The sequence below is a fragment of the Ascaphus truei genome, chromosome 5, assembly GCF_040206685.1.
Source record: "Ascaphus truei isolate aAscTru1 chromosome 5, aAscTru1.hap1, whole genome shotgun sequence".
In the NCBI taxonomy this organism is placed as follows: Eukaryota; Metazoa; Chordata; class Amphibia; order Anura; family Ascaphidae; genus Ascaphus; species Ascaphus truei.
Genome location: NC_134487.1, coordinates 102123699 through 102140679, shown reverse-complemented (window position 1 = coordinate 102140679; position 16981 = coordinate 102123699). Strand labels below are relative to the sequence as shown.

At 45.1% G+C, this 16981-nt stretch overlaps 1 long non-coding RNA gene across 2 annotated transcripts in view; it reads left to right on the top strand.

Moving 5' to 3' along the window:
* Positions 1-7880, top strand: part of LOC142495199 (uncharacterized) — an 18801-nt gene extending 10921 nt beyond the window's left edge. The window contains exons 2-3 of one of the 2 annotated variants that reach the window (XR_012801692.1): positions 2856-2938; positions 4028-7880. This is a non-coding gene — a long non-coding RNA (uncharacterized LOC142495199). The remainder of the gene's footprint in view (positions 1-2855; positions 2939-4027) is intronic. The other variant, XR_012801693.1, reaches the window with a different exon arrangement.
* Positions 7881-16981: the final 9101 nt, after the last annotated feature.

Sequence of the window (16981 nt, the reverse complement as noted above, 5' to 3'; positions counted from 1 at the left end):
CCCCCCCTTCCCTCCTCGGCTCCACCCCCTTCCCGCTCCTCTCTCCCCCCCCTTCCCTCCTCTCTCCCCCCCTTCCCTCCTCTCTCCCCCCTTTCCCTCCTCTCTCCCCCCCTCCCTCCTCTCTCCCCCCTTCCTCCTCTCCCCCCTTCCCTCCTCCCTCCCCCCACTTCCCTCCCCTCTCCCTCACTTCCCTCCCCACTTCCCTCCCCTCTCCCCCCCTTCCATTTACCCCCCCCAACCACTCCGTTTGCCCCCACCACTTTGTTTGCCCCGCCCAACACTTTGTTTGCCCCCCCACCACTTTGTTTGCCCCCCAACACTTTGTTTGCCCCCCACCACTTTGTTTGCCCCACCCCCCCACACATTTATTTTTTGTAAAAAGCGGGGCTAGGGGCGGGGCTAGGTGGCGAGTAGATTTTTTGTTCGGCGAGTAGATTTTTGGATGATTTGTCGACACTGTGTATCTATATATATATATATATATATATATATATATATATATATGAGCAAAAAATTGTAGCGCCAAAAAAAGTACCGTGATATATTAAATGTGATAGTAGAACTATTGTTCCATCAATAGGATGGATTGTGTATATGATATTAAAAGTGCATAAAATAATATAGTGAAAATTCAAACAACATATAATATGAACAATACTACCTAATAAGCTATACTAAAACACAACCAAATTGATATGCGTAGAAAGTGTGAAACGTCCTAAAAGAAAAAGAGGAAAAAATATTGTAAAAAAAGTCCAACCAGTCCTTCAATAGTTAGTCCATAATGGTGGGTATTAGGTGTAGATAAAGGGGTCTTCGGCTGCTCTCACACGGGGTTAACCACCTCCACAGATATCTAAAAACAGAAAAAAGAGAGAGAGCGCACGCCCCATAGCATAACACTGTGTGTTTATTGTAAAAAAAGGGGAAGGGAGGGTGGGGGTTGGGGGGGATTGGAAATGCACTCACAAGATTAAAATATATAAAAGGCAGTTTGTGAATTAATATCACCCACCATCCGGTTCTGTAGAAGGATAACGTCTTTATGTACTCCTCCAGGACTGCCAAACGAAATCACCATGAACCAGGTACCAGGGGCTCCGTTTGCCGTCTGTATGCTGTCCCGAAATCAGCTCTCCACTTCCAATGGCCGCTTGTAATGTATCCACGCTTGGTTTGGCCTCGTGCGCGTGCGCAGCGTCGTCGTGACGTAATTGCGCTGTCAGTTTCCCTGACGCGTTTCGTCACCAACGGGCGACTTTTTCAAAGTTCAGCCCTTTGAGAAAGTCGCCCGTTGGTGACGAAACGCGCCAGGGAAACTGACAGCGCAATTACGTCACGACGACGCTGCGCACGCACACGAGGCCAAACCAAGCGTGGATACATTACAAGCGGCCATTGGAAGTGGAGAGGCTGATTTCGGGACAGCATACAGACGGCAAACGGAGCCCCTGGTACCTGGTTCATGGTGATTTCGTTTGGCAGTCCTGGAGGAGTCCACAAAGACGTTATCCTGCTACAGAACCGGATGGTGGTGATATTAATTCACAAACTGCCTTTTATATATTTTAATCTTGTGAGTGCATTTCCAATCCCCCCCACCCCCCACCCTCCTTCCCCTTTTTTACAATAAACATATAGTGTTATGCTATGGGGCGTGCGCTCTCTCTTTTTCTGTTTATATATATATATATATATATATGTCTCTCAAATGGAAATATTACTGTATATACACATTCACAAATTAGAAGCCATTTTCAAGCATTTTCATAAGTTTGAAAGTAGTAGTACTGATCCTGTCAGTGTTATTCTCAAATATCTGGAAATTCTTCAGTTGGCTTGCAAAGCGGAAAGATAGAATTACTGTATTAATGACCTATATGTACAGTAAGCCATAGAGATCAAAGCCTCCATCTTTCTTAATGACACTAAATTGTGAAAGGTTGTAAAATGAGAGCAGAATGTAATTTCACTTGGATAAATTGGAAGCATAGTCAGAAAAATTGCAGATAAGCCTTAATATAGTTACATGTACCATTATGCATTTGGGTAGCAACAGTAAGCATACTACTTAAAAACTTACTTAATAGGACACAATTGGGTAAATCTTTGATGGAGAAGGATTTAGGAGTGATTGGATGGCAGGCTTCGTTATAATTACATTGTAGTTTTGGTTCCAGAAAAGGACATACTGTTCAGTACATCTATCAAGTTCAACCTTTGCTAAATGCTGAAATGGGTGAGATGTTCAAAGTGTAAATGTATAGTGTAACAACCCTAAGTATACACATATGTATACACGTACAGATGTAGTCAGATTTGCTACCAGTGTCAACTCAAGGACGTGCACTGAATATCTTTGCCTATGATACTCCATGGCTGTAAGGGTCGCCGTAAATATGTGTGCCCTTAAATGCTACTGTAGGAACCCTACATGTGTATAAATAGAAGATATAGTGTAGACATGTCTCACATTAAACACTACCTTTATTTTTTTAATGGCTCTTGTACATCTCTACTGTAACAGTATCACACTTTACTCAAATCACCAGTGGTCGACAAATCACCCAAAAATCTACTCGCCGACCCAAAAAATCTACTCGCCACCTAGCCCCGCCCCAAGAGCCACCCCTAGACCCGCTTTTTAAAAAAGAAATTGAATAAATTCCTAGTAAGAACTAATAACATTCATTTTTGACATAACAGTTTATTCATTGTATTACATTTATACTTTACTACAATTAGTCCTTGTTACATAATTACGTTTGTGTTTGTGTGTGTGTGTGTGTGTGTAAATGTCGGATCTAGAAAAAAAGCCATATGTGAATGACTAGTTTCCTGAACCCCTTAACCAGTGTCTGGACGCCCCCACTTCACAATATCTAAAGCAGCAATCCCGCCTGGGATCTTACCTGATCCGCAGTCCCTCAGTGTCCAGGTACCTTCATTCCCACAATGTTTTATATTGGAGGGGATGTGTTCCTTACCTGTCTTCTGGGTTAGTTGGGATTCCGATGTCTCTCGTGTGAAGCTCGAGAGTCAGATCTGGAAGAAAGCAGTATAGGTTATTTTGGTGTAGGTATAGGGCAGTTAAGATATATAGGGTAAATAAGATATCCAGATCCAGAGTGTGGGTGAGAGAGAGAGAGTGTGGGTGAGAGAGAGGAAGTGTGGGTGAGAGAGAGGGAGTGTGGGTGAGAGAGAGAGAGAGAGAGAGAGAGAGTGGGTGAGAGAGTGTGGGTGAGAGAGAGAGAGTGTGGGTGAGAGAGAGAGAGTGGGTGAGAGAGAGAGAGTGTGGGTGAGAGAGAGAGGGTGAGAGAGAGAGTGTGGGTGAGAGAGAGAGTGTGGGTGAGAGAGAGAGAGTGTGGGGGTGACAGAGAGAGAGTGTGTGGGGGTGACAGAGAGAGAGTGGGTGTGACAGAGAGAGAGAGTGGGTGTGATACAGAGAGAGAGAGTGATGTGACAGAAAGAGAGTGTGTGGGGGTGACAGAGAGCGAGAGTGTGGGGGTGACAGAGCGAGAGTGTGGGGGTGACAGAGAGCGAGAGTGTGGGGTGAGAGTGTTGGTGACAGAGAGAGAGTGTGTGGGTGACAGAGAGAGAGAGTGTGTGTGGGTGACAGAGAGAGAGAGAGTGTGTGGCTGACATAGAGAGAGAGAGAGTGTGTGTGGGGGTGACAGAGAGAGTGTGTGTGGCGGTGACAGAGAGAGAGAGAGTGTGGGGGTGATAGAGAGAGAGAGAGTGTGGGTAACAGAGAGAGGGAGACAGAGAGAAAGGGTGACAGAGGGGAAGGGGGTGGGTGACAGAGGGTTTGGGTGACTAAATGACACTTGGGTTGGTGACTGTGACTGACACTTGGGTAGATGGGTGACTGGCTGGGCATCTGTATTCACTCATACATACACACACACTTGCTCACACACACACTCAGGAGACAAGGGATGTCGCACATGAGACAGGTACTGAGGTTTTGATCTTCCTGTAATTACCTGCCTGGGGCTCACCTCTCTCCCCTGATCCTTCTCCGCAGCAAAGGCGGCAGCACTTCCACCTGCGTCGCCATAATGTGATGCAACCCCCCGAGTGCCACGCGATCAATGGAGAAAGAAAGGCACTGGAGGGGTATACCGAGATTCATCCGCTTCAGTTCGAGTGGGTGCAGCAACGCAGATGTTTGACGATGATGCAAGACCCTCCACCTCCTCCTCTTCTTCTGCTTTTTTAGGACGTGGAGGTCCAAGAGGAAGAGGGGAGCATCAAAGGGGTGCAACAAAGAGAAAGAAATACAACTAATGGAGGACAATGTAATCAATGTATCTAATATAACATTGTCTCAGAACCAGTTGTCACTCCTTAATAAGGGCTTAAATTTTGCCCCACAGAGCAAATTTCGTCTGTTCGATACAGTTATTGATCTGCAATGCTTCACCAGAAAATTAGCCTTAACCAAGTTTTTCTCCACAGCAAATGTTGATCAGGATGCTAGGTCAGACGGTTCAGATGAGGCGGATCTGGAGATGGTAGACATTCTGAATATGGGCCTAAACAGACAGGGATTATCTTTTAGGGAACATTGTGCCATTGCTGATCTAGAGGGTTTGTTAGATGAGCAATTACCGGGACTGCCATCATACGATACTTCAATAGATTTCTTTCAGCATAAACACACACTATTCAAAAAGAAATCAATTTTTTGTGCCAATAGTTCCAGAGGTCCATTTATCTCAACCTTTGAAAAATTGGTTGAGAGGGACTTGAAAATATTGGCTGATGGCTTTTTGATTGGCAGCCCCGGAGTTGATAATCTGACAAAGGCAGAGAGGTATGAATTAACTAAACTCCAAAAAGATAAATCACTGATTATTAAATCCGCGGATAAGGGGGGAGCTATTGTGGTCCAATCTTCAGAAGACTATAACAGAGAATCATTGAGACAACTTGGGGACACATCTTCGTATAAAAACTCAAGTCAGATCCAACCCCACTCTTCTTGAAAGAATTAAAATCTTTATTGGAGTTGGGCGAGATACTTTATGTGTTGAATCCAAAGGAGTTGGGTTTCCTATATCCACCTCACCCAGTAACACCTATATTTTACCATCTCCCAAAGATCCATAAGACCCTGACACACCCGCCTGGTAGGCCGATTGTGTCGGGCATTGGGTCTTTGGGAGATGGTCTTTCACGTTATGTTGATTCATTTTTACAGCCCATAGTTTTGGGACTTCCGTCATTTATCAAAGATTCAAGAGATCTCATGGAAGATCTCAAATACATTAAATGGAATAACAATTGTTTATGGGTGACGATGGGCGTCAGGTCTCTATATTCCATTATTGACCATCGGCAAGGCATTGAGGCCATACAACATTATTTGGACACATCTAATCTTTCACCAGCACTGTACACTTTTCTGATTGAATCAATCACCTTCTTACTTACACAGAATTATTTTTGTTATGATGCACAATTTTATTTGCAACTTGTAGGCACAGCTATGGGCACATCATTTGCACCTTCGTTTGCTAATTTATTTATGGGGTTATGGGAGTCACTTTTTATTTTTGGTAATCACTATCTATAGACCACATTTTATTTTATCGTCGTTATATAGATGACCTTATCTTTATTTGGGAGGGTGATGCACAAACACTGGATTGCTTTATACAAAATCTTAATACAAACAAATATAACTTATATTTCACGCACGAGTATAATACTCATCAAATTTGTTATCTGGACCTCAAATTATTCCTAGATATGGAGGGGAATGTACAGACTGACATATATAGGAAGCCCAACTCCAGGAATACTTATCTCATGGCCAGTAGTAATCACGCAGGGCCCCTAAAAAGAGGCATCCCAAAGGGCCAATTGTTACGCCTTAGGCGGTTATGTTCCACGGAAGAAACCTTTGACATACAGGCAAAAAAACTCCTTACCAGATTCCTTGAGAGAGGGTATAAGGAAAAAGATCTTAATGATACACTAGTTTTGGTGAAATCCATGGAAAGAAAAGATCTCTTAACCATGAATATCTCCAAAAAAGGACATTGGGGTAGGCAAGGGACTAAACCATTACCCCTTTTCATTACCCAACAGAGCGGACAATCTAACGCCATACGGGCCATTATCTCCAAACATTGGGATACATTAAAATTGGACCCAGATTTGAAAGAAATAACGGACAGAGGTCCCAAATTGGTATTTCGTAGAGCGAAGTCCTTAGCTGCATTTGTGTCACCCAGTTTGTATACTTCAAAAAAAATCATGGGTGTATCTACTATACCAAAAGGCTTTTTCCCATGTGGCCAGTGTAGTATATGTCGCTTCGCCAAAGCTATCAAAAACATCGAATGCTCCACGCCAAAAACATATAAGAATGTAAAAACGTTTATTAACTGTAACACCAGTTACGTTATTTACATGCTCAAATGCGGTTGTAGTAAGATCAATATTGGGCGTACTATTAGGCCCCTAAAACAAAGGATACAAGAGCATGTACGCTTGATCAAAAAGATGGATACACTGCATCCGGTATCTAGGCATTTTTCAACTTGCCCAATGGGAGGAATTGAGAATCTCTCCTTTTCAGGATTAGAGCATGTCCCAGTAGCAACAAGGGGGGGAGACAGACTAAATACTCTTAACAGACGTGAAATGTCTTGGATATTCTGTATGAATAGTCTCCACCCACACGGAATTAACGTTGACTGGGAATTGGCTCATTTTTTATGAATTCCCAACTCACAGACCCCCCCTTTTTTCTGACTCATAATGCGTCACTGCAACTATGATATTTCTTTAAATATATGAAATTATTATATAGGTGGATACTCATACTCCAATAAAATAGGGAGTATCTTACATTGTATTAGCTCCAACTGGTTATTTGAAACTGTCTCTTTAAGTAGTGTTACTATCAAGTTTATAAATATTAATGAATCTTTACTTGAGGTACGACAACACTATAGACCAAATACTGGATATACCCAGCATAACAATCAGGTCAATATTGAATACCAATATTAAAGATAGGATATAATTATGGGTTCGAGTATGTGTGGAGTCACCTCTATAATCATATTTGGTATTCCCTTTATCGTTTAAATAGGAGCTTTTTTGCTAACGATATATAATATGCATCTGAGGATGCATATTATCTTTTTTATTCATACTTGGAGTTTTTTTTAATGTATGGAATATTCGATAAGTTTAAATATGTGTTTATATTTATTGTGTATCGTTATAGGAATTAAAATATAGTTTAGATTATAAATTATATTTAGGGACTAAACAAACACATATAACACTTTCTACATTATAGTTTAGGGTCCAAATTCTAGAATGGACAAATTTTCTATGTATTATATGTGCTTGGTTTTAAGTATTTTCTATGTATTTCTTTTTTGTATCATTTTCTATGTATTTTAATGTCAGTTTAAATAGGTTAACCCGGACCTAATGCCAAATGTTTACATATTCTTGTGCACTGACACTATGTGCTGTAAAAGTATCTAACATGTGGTATATTGGGCATGATACTTTGTATATATACTCATAATATAGGACACATACTGCAGTGTTAATGTGGTGTCTTTACACAGTTGTATGTACTTTGCTAATGATTACTTGCTCCTTGGACGCAGCTTGCGTGGCAACTCACCCCCACTCACTTACGTTATTCTAAGGCTTTAGTTCCTTTTTGGGGGGGAGGAGCCATGCATCGGCGTGGAGGAGAGATTGCTATATTTAGCCGGTTCCGGTTACCTCAGATCACTCTTTGAAAAAGTCCCATAGGTACGAAACGCGTCAGAGGATTCTCCATGTGTGTTTTTACCTGGGCTTATATGCCTGAATAAAGTATAATTTTTTTTGCTGCACCTTGCCTCCAGCCTTCATTTTTACAGCAGTGCTCGTCCAAATCCTTTTCTCCTATCAGCACCACTGACAGCACTGCTCGCCCCCTCGGGACACCGCAGACCACCACCGCGACAAGCACCCGAGCGGAGGCGCGCTCTGGCTGCCATGACTATTGACATTACGGGTGCGACAGGGGAGGAGGGAAAGCGCTGGTCAGAGAGGTCGGGGGAGGAGGGATAGCGCTGCTCAGAGCCAGTGGTGGCGGAGCACTCTCCCGCTGCAACATGAACGCGCCTTCGGCTTTTTTTTTTTTTTTTCCTTCAGCGTGAGCAGGGGAAATTAAACAGCAGCACGTGCGCTGTTTGGGCCAATTGCCAGTGGGCAATTTAGGGTCACCCCTGGCGACCGGGTGACAGGCTTTGTCGAACACTGCAAATCACTATACATTAACCAAATTTGTCTCAGTCCGCTTGTACATGGCTTGGAACATGGCACTTACTAAATCGGCCTGCAGTTATGTATATATGATATATTCTACAAAAAGGATGGAAGAATTCTATTTGACACAATTTAAGCATTAATGATTGTATGAGAGGCAGGTACTGGGCACTACACATGTCATATGGGTATATTTGATTATGGCACCTTTCAATGGAGAAAGATTGAATAGACCTTTCTGAACCGATCAGTCCAATCTACTCCCACCCGAGTACCGGCCTCCATCCAAGTACCTGCTTCCACCTGAGTACTTGCCCCAATACAATTACCATTACCTGTATGGACCAACCAACTCCGAAAATTAGATGAACTACAGTACATCCCAACTACATGATCGAATAACTACGGACAGCACATCCATTTCATCCACTCATACTACTTCTACAACGGGTTGCTGCCACCCTGTCCTTTGCCTGTGAATAGTCAAGTAAGCTTACATACAGTAGAACGGTAGAACTGTCATTCCCAAATGACCCCTGTATGCATTCCATTAGAACACGCATGCACTAACATTCAAAGACCTGCATATGCGTTCCAGTAGAACACGCATTCTCCAACATTCCAAGACCTGCATATGCATTGCATGGAACACGCATGTGACTACATTCAAAGACCCACATATGCATTCCATGGAACACCCATGCGCCTACATTGAAGGACACGCATATGCATGCGTATAGACTGTGTACTTTAAGCATTTATTTCTTCTAGTTTATTAATAAGTAACAATGTCACAATTGTTTTACAGAATGAAACTGTACAAGAAATAGCTGATGTTGATTGAAAACCTGTCGCTTTTTCCTCCGCAAGATCACAAAGATACGCACTTTCATCTGTTGCTCGACTGCGAAAAACTCTGACCCAGGCCCTTATTCTCTCCCATCTTGATTACTGTGACCTCCGGTTGTCCAGCCTTCCTGCCTTTCACCTGTCTCCCCTACAATTTATCCTAAACACTGCTGCCAGAATCACTGTACTCTTTCCTAAATCTGTCTCAGCGTTTCCCCTGCTGAAATCCCTCTCCTGGCATTCGATCAAATCCCGCATCTCGCACTCAATTCTCACTTTTAAAGCTTTACACTCTTCTGCCCCTCCTTACATCTCAGCCCTAATTTCTTGCTATGCACCTGTAACGCGTAGCTCACTACAAACGAAGCGCGACCGCGGTGCTGAGGTAGGGAATTGAGAAACGCCAACCCACAGCCACACGGGCGCGTCTAGGATGTAGATTGGTCGTGCAAGCCGGATCAGGGTTAGAGTGTAGAGTAGTCGTATATACTTGCCAGGTCAGGATTGGAGAATAGCGGATCGTCGGGGTACTTTGCCAAGGTCAGGATTGTAGAAGAGCGGATCGTCGGAGTACTTTGCCAAGGTCAGGAGCGGAGAGAAGTGGAGTCCAAGTAACTAGCAGGGTTCAGGCAACCAAGGGTTTATTAGGCAGACAAGGCAAAACAAGGTATCAGGAACAGAATGCAGCAAGGCACGGCGTCACACTGACTATGCTCAGCAAAGGTAAGCTGGAAGTGCAGGGTATATATAGGAAGAGGCTCCAATAGCAAGCAGGGGTGGAACCAGGAAGTGAATCGTCATAGGCTGCTGGTACATACAGGTGCGTCCAATGATGCAGCCGATCAGGTAGGAGGTTGCTTGCAGCCTGCACATGTCACAAGGTTCAGAGGGCGGGACTTGGAGTGTGTGACACTCCCACGCTGGTTCCTTGAGACATCAGAGCGGGGGCGGAGCCTGGAACGCGCTTCACTGCCATGCTGGTGTTTACCAACAGAGCGGGGACGGAGCCTATCGTGTGCATCAGCGGGGAGACTAGACAAGCGCCCACGACATACAGCCAGGTGAGGGACCGGCGAATCCTCACAGTACCACCCCCCCTCTAGGAGCGACCTCCGGGCGACTCCATGAAGGCTTATCCGGAAATTTGGAATGGAAGTTACGGATCATCCTGGAAGCATGAACATGATGACTAGGAACCCAGGATCTTTCCTCTGGGCCGTAACCCTTCCAGTGTACCAAATACTGTAATGAGCCTCTTGAGAACTTTGAGTCCAGAATGGATTGTATTTCATACTCAGGTTGGCCTTGTACCATATGAGACGAAGTGGGAGGCGAATGAACCGAGTGAGTATTCTGGACCACTGGCTTACGCAACGAGACGTGAAAAACGGATGGGATCCGGATAGAAGGAGGTAAAGCGAGACGATATGCCACAGGATTAATCCTTTCTGAGATAGAAAAAGGACCAAGAAATCTAGGTGCAAACTTCATAGACGGTACCTTCAGCCTTATGTTCTTGGATGAGAGCCAAACCTTGTCGCCAATCTTGAATACCTGAGCAGGTCTACGGTGGCGATCAGCCTGGGTCTTCTGCCTATTGGTAGCAGTCTTGATGTTTGCCTGAACCTTTTTCCAAAGATCTTGCAATGCTTTAATCCTGTCGTCTGCCGCGGAAACCCCTGATGAAGATACAGAGAGAGGGAGTGCAGAAGGATGGAACCCGTAGTTTACAAAAAATGGGGATTCCAGAGTAGATCCACTTTGTGCGTTGTTAGGGGCGAATTCTGCCCAGGGCAAAAGTTCAGACCAGTCATCTTGGGAATCTGAAACAAAACATCTTATGTATTGCTCTAGGGACTGATTGGTCCTTTCAGTCTGACCATTCGTCTGTGGGTGGTACCCGGAGGAGAAATGTAGAGAAATGCCTAGTTGTAGGCAAAAAGAACACCAAAAGCGAGACACAAACTGAGAACCCCTATCAGACACGATAACAAGGGGTACTCAGTGAAGTCGAAAGATCTCTCTGATGAATACATCATACAGTTTGGAAGAATTGGGAAGATCCTTGAGAGGTATAAAGTGGGACTGCTTAGAAAATCGATCCACGACCACCAGGATCGTATTCATGCCTTGGATACCGGTAAATCCACAATGAAATCCATGGACAGGTGTGTCCATGGTCGGTTGGGAACAGGAAGGGGCTGGAGAAGTCCTGAAGGAAGATTTCTGTGAGTCTTAGTCCTGGCACAAATTGGGCACGCAGCTACGAAGTCCTTGACATCTTTCTGAATCCCGGGCCACCAAAAAGTTCTGGAAATCAGATCTAAAGTTCTCCTGGTACCTGTGTGACCAGCAGCTCTGGAGGAGTGGCTCCATTGGAGAACTTTCCTGCGGTGCGTAGGAGAAGTATACAGAAGACCCCCTGGAATATTGAGGTCTGCAGGGGTGTGATCTTGTTGTCGTACAATATCTTTGAGAATGTTGAAGGTGGTTGCAGAAAGAATCCCCTTAGCAGGGAGAATAGGCCTTTGTTGGTCCTCGGATTTATCGTCCGAAGAGAATTGTCGGGAAAGGGCGTCAGCCTTGACATTTTTTGTTCCAGGCAGATATGATATTATGAAATTGAATCTTGAAAAGAATAATGACCATCTGGCTTGACGGGCTCCAAGACGACGTGCCCCTTCAATGTATAACTGATTTTTTTGATCTGTTAAGATAGTTATGGGATTCTCAGTGCCCTCCAGAAAATGTCTCCATTCTTCTAATGCTAATTTCACAGCCAGGAGTTCCCGATTCCCGATATCGTAATTGCACTCAGCGGAAGATTTTTTTTTGGAGATAAATGCACAGGGATGCAATCTGGATTGAGGATTCTTCCTCTGGGAAAGGACAGCACCAACACCGACGTCTGATGCATCTACTTCTAGGGTGGAAGGCAGTTTTGGATCAGGATGAGTAAGGATAGGTGCGGAGACAAATGCACTCTTAAGACGAGAGAAGGATTGAATGGCCATGGGAGGCTAAGAAGTAGGGTCAGCTCCTTTCTTGGTCAAGGCAGTAATAGGAGCTACCAATGAAGAAAAGTTCTGGATAAATCTACGATAATAGTTCGAAAATCCGAGGAACCTTTGAATGGCATGAGAGTGGTGGGTTGAGGCCAATCCAGTACCGCTTTGACCTTAGCAGGATCCATAGTAAGTCCAGTGTTGGAGATAATGTATCAAAGGAAAACGGTGGAGGCTTGGTGAAATTGACACTTCTCGAGTTTGGCGAAGAGTCGGTTTTCTCATAGGCGAAGAAGTACCTGCTTTACATGGGACACATGTTCTTGTTTGGATTTGGAGAAAATCAGAATGTCATCTAAATAAATGATCACAAAAAAGTTGAGAAGGTCCCGAAAGATTTTGTTGACAAAATCCTGAAACACAGCTGGGGCATTACACCGACCAAATGGCATGACTAAGTACTCGTAATGTCCATCTCTGGTGTTAAAAGCAGTTTTCCACTCATCACCCTGGCGTATCCTGATGAGATTGTAGGCTCCACGTAGATCCAACTTAGAGAAGATATTGGCGCCTTGTAGGCGATCGAAGAGCTCAGATATAAGAGGAAGAGGGTAACGATTCTTTATAGTGATTTTATTGAGACCTTGGTAGTTGATACAAGGGCGTAAAGAACCGTCTTTTTTCTTCACGAAAAAGAAACCGGCACCCGCAGGAGAAGTAGAGTTACGTATGAAACCTTTCTGGAGATTCTCAGTAATATACTCTCGCATGGCCTTGGTCTCAGGCATGGACAAAGGGTAGGAAGCCCCTCTGGGGGTAGAAGAACCCGGGAGTAGTTCAATGGGGCAATCGTACAGACGATGTGGGGGTAGTACCTCAGATTTAACTTTATCGAAGACGTCGCTGAACTCTGCATACTCCTCGGGCAAAAGTACCCTTTCCTTTGCCTCGGCCGGGGTAGTACCACAAATGCTACTGGATTTAATGATACAGTTCTTGGTACAAAAAGAGGTCCATTGAATGGGATCGTTATTTAGCCAATCCAGCCGAGGATTATGAATCTGTAACCAGGGAAGGCCAAGGATTACGGCTACGGAAGGCGTATGAATCACATTAAATTGGATGTCCTCCAGGTGATCAGTACCTGTCTTGAGATGAAGTGCCTGGGTCTCCAGTAAAATAAAGGCCGGCTGAAGCGGTCTTCCATCAATGGCCTCAAGTCCAATAGGTTTCTTCCTAGGTATGAGGGGGATATTGTGACGTTCAGCAAAGCCTTGATCTATAAAGTTGCTCCCAGAGCCGGAATCGAGAAAGGCCTGGGTGGAAACACGAAACCCATTCCCAGAGAGAGTGATGGAAAGAAGGATTCTAGAAGGGTTATCAACAGAAATAGGAGAGAGAGAAATGGTTCCCAGTGAGACTCCCCTAATTCTCATGGGAATTTCGCGTTTTCCTGGCTTATTGGGACAAGAGTAGGCCAGGTGTCCAGGTTGTCCGCAATATAGACACAGACCCGCATTCAGGCGACGTTGTTTCTCTAATTTGGTGAGACTCGTACCTCCCAGTTGTATGGGTTCAGAAGTATCCATTGAAGGAAATTCCGTCATGCTCACCTGGACCGGAGTGATTCTGGATGAGGATGATCTGCGGTGTATTCTCTCTGCTTTCCTTTCCTGAAGACGGTGGTCCACTCTGATGCAGATGGCGATAAGGTCCTCCAGATCCGTGGGACGGTTGACAGTCGCCAATTCGTCCTTTAGGGTTTCAGAGAGGCCCCGCCAGAATGCAGCAGACAAAGATTCATTATTCCAATCCGTCTCTGCGGCCACGGTTCTAAACTCAAGTGCATATTTTGCCACAGGATGATTACCTTGGGATATATAGAAAAGGGTAGAAGCAGCAGATACCTTGCGACCAGGCGTGTCGAACACCCTACGGAACTCCCCGGTAAAGGCTCCGATGTCCTGAGTGAGATCAGACCTTCGTTCCCAGATAGGAGAAGCCCAGGCAAGTGCGTCACCTGTGAGGAGAGAAATAATGTACGCCACCTTAATGCGTGGAGAGGTGAAGCGGGAGGAGTTTATCTCAAATTGAATGAAACATTGATTCAAGAACCCCCGACATTCTTGGGGGTCCCCTCCATAACGGTTGGGCGTAGGTAACCGGGGTTCGTGGAAGGAATGAGGAACGGACATAACTTCCCTAGGAGTGTCAGAACTAGGAACAGGCCGGGATTCATGTACAGAGAGAGCGAGAGTTTTAAAATTCTCCTGGATAGTTTGCATATGATGGTCATAAGATGCAAGTCTTTCCTCAATGTTAGACAAAGCGTTGGCGTGCATGCTCAGGACTCTTCCTACCTCAGCGGGGTCGAAGTTTGTGTGGCTGAGCATACTGTAACGCGTAGCTCACTACAAACGAAGCGCGACCGCGGTGCTGAGGTAGGGAATTGAGAAACGCCAACCCACAGCCACACGGGCGCGTCTAGGATGTAGATTGGTCGTGCAAGCCGGATCAGGGTTAGAGAGTGTAGAGTAGTCGTATATACTTGTCAGGTCAGGATTGTAGAAGAGCGGATCATCGGAGTACTTTGCCAAGGTCAGGAGCGGAGAGAAGCGGAGTCCAAGTAACTAGCAGGGTTCAGGCAATAAAGGGTTAATCAGGCAGACAAGGCAAAACAAGGTATCAGGAACAGAATGCAGCAAGGCACGGCGTCACACTGACTATGCTCAGCAAAGGTAAGCTGGAAGTGCAGGGTATATATAGGAGGAGGCTCCAATAGCAAGCAGGGGTGGAACCAGGAAGTGAATCGTCATAGGCTGCTGGTACATACAGGTGCTTCCAATGATGCAGCCGATCTGGTAGGAGGTTGCTTGCAGCCTGCACATGTCACAGGGTTCAGAGGGCGGGACTTGGAGTGTGTGATACTCCCATGCCGGTTCCTTGAGACATCAGAGCGGGGGCGGAGCCTGGAACGCGCGTCACTGCCATGCTGGTGTTGTTTACCAACAGAGCGGGGATGGAGCCTACCGCGCGCATCAGCGGGGAGACTAGACGAGCGCTCACGACGTACAGCCAGGTGAGGGACGCCGGAACGGCGAATCCTCACAGCACCATCCTGACTCTTACGTTCTTCTCAAGGATGTCTTCTCTCTACTCCCTTTGTATCTAAAGCCCTCTCCCACCTTAAACCTTTCTCACTGACTGGCCCGCACCTCTAGAATGCCCTTCCCCTCAATACCCGACTAGCACCCTCTCTATCCACCTTTAAGACCCAACTTAAGACACACTTGCTTAAAGAAGCATACGAGTAGCACCTTTGCTAATACTATACGCATGATACATCACGCTTGACTCCCTGCAGACGCACTTACCAGAATGCCCTCCCACAGTCTCTGTACATTCTTCCTACCTAACAGAATGAGGGAAAAAGGGGAGGTGGAGGGGGAAGGTATACCCTCGCTACTGCTTGCTGGATGAGGCTTATGGAGGTGCTGCTATCAGGGGAAAGGTAAATAGGAGTAAACAGGGAGAAATAGAACCCCAAGGAGAGCACTCAGCCAATATGTTAAAGCCTAATGTAACAAAAACCTAGTGAAGGTGGGTGGACTGTGAGTGAATTAAAACCACAAACTTTAATGGAGTCTTAACTCTTAATGTTAAAATAATAGGGGAAACACTGTAGGTCAAGTCAATACTTATGATAACCAGTGTACAGCGAATTATTAATAAAAATGGACAAAGTAAACGACAGTAAAGTCTCTAAACTGTCAGCCCAGAGTCTGGGATATGGCCGCACGATACCACTAGTGGTATAGAGTAGATCCTAGGATAGTATTAATCCAGAAACAGGTTACGGTAAGTATCTAGTTAATACTATATCACATGGCATATATCAGCGTAGTGATGTCAGTACTGCCTGTAACAGTATACAGGTGTGACTGTTTGTTTGTACAAATTAGGGATATTGTACATGTATAGGTGACACATCAAACAGAATCATTTTTCTGTGCAAATAATGCCAAAAGCCGTACCTGTTTGCAGTGGATCTCTGTATATGAAAGTCACTCAGTGTAAGTAGATGTTGTGCGGTGCATGAGTGTTGTCCCTCAACATAGAACATACACATACATACACACCAAGACAGTGTCAGTATTAATCTAAAACAGTACACAGGTAGTGCCTGTTAACATGGGTTGTGGTGGATTCACGAAGTTCATGCACTCACATACATGTCAGATAGATATGCAAACCGAGTCAGTATTAGTCTAAAACAGTGCACAGGTAGTGCCTGTTAGCATGGAGTGTATGGGGAATCACACAATACTTGTGTCCATCAGACACCAGACATACCTCCTATAGGGGGTCTGGGCGCCTTCAGCAACATGCCAGGAGCTCTCTTATATCAGCCACGGTGCGTCTGGTGGTAGCTTTAAAAGTTATAATTATAGAATCGGTAGCACAGCCATACAGCTGAAGCTACTGAGGACAGGAGGCGCTCCGACCACCAGCGCGTGTCCCGCCCCTCTGACGTGATGACGTCATCACCAGCCTTGAGAAAGCAGTACGAGCGAAACGTAAGTCGGCAGGTGATGACGTCATCACGACAGAGGGGCGTTTGGTGTCTGATGGACAAAAGTATTGTGTGATTCCCCATACACTCCATGCTAACAGGCACTACCTGTGCACTGTTTTAGACTAATACTGACTCGGTTTGCATATCTATCTGACATGTATGTGAGTGCATGAACTTCGTGAATCCACCACAACCCATGTTAACAGGCACTACCTGTGTACTGTTTTAGATTAATACTGACACTGTCTTGGTG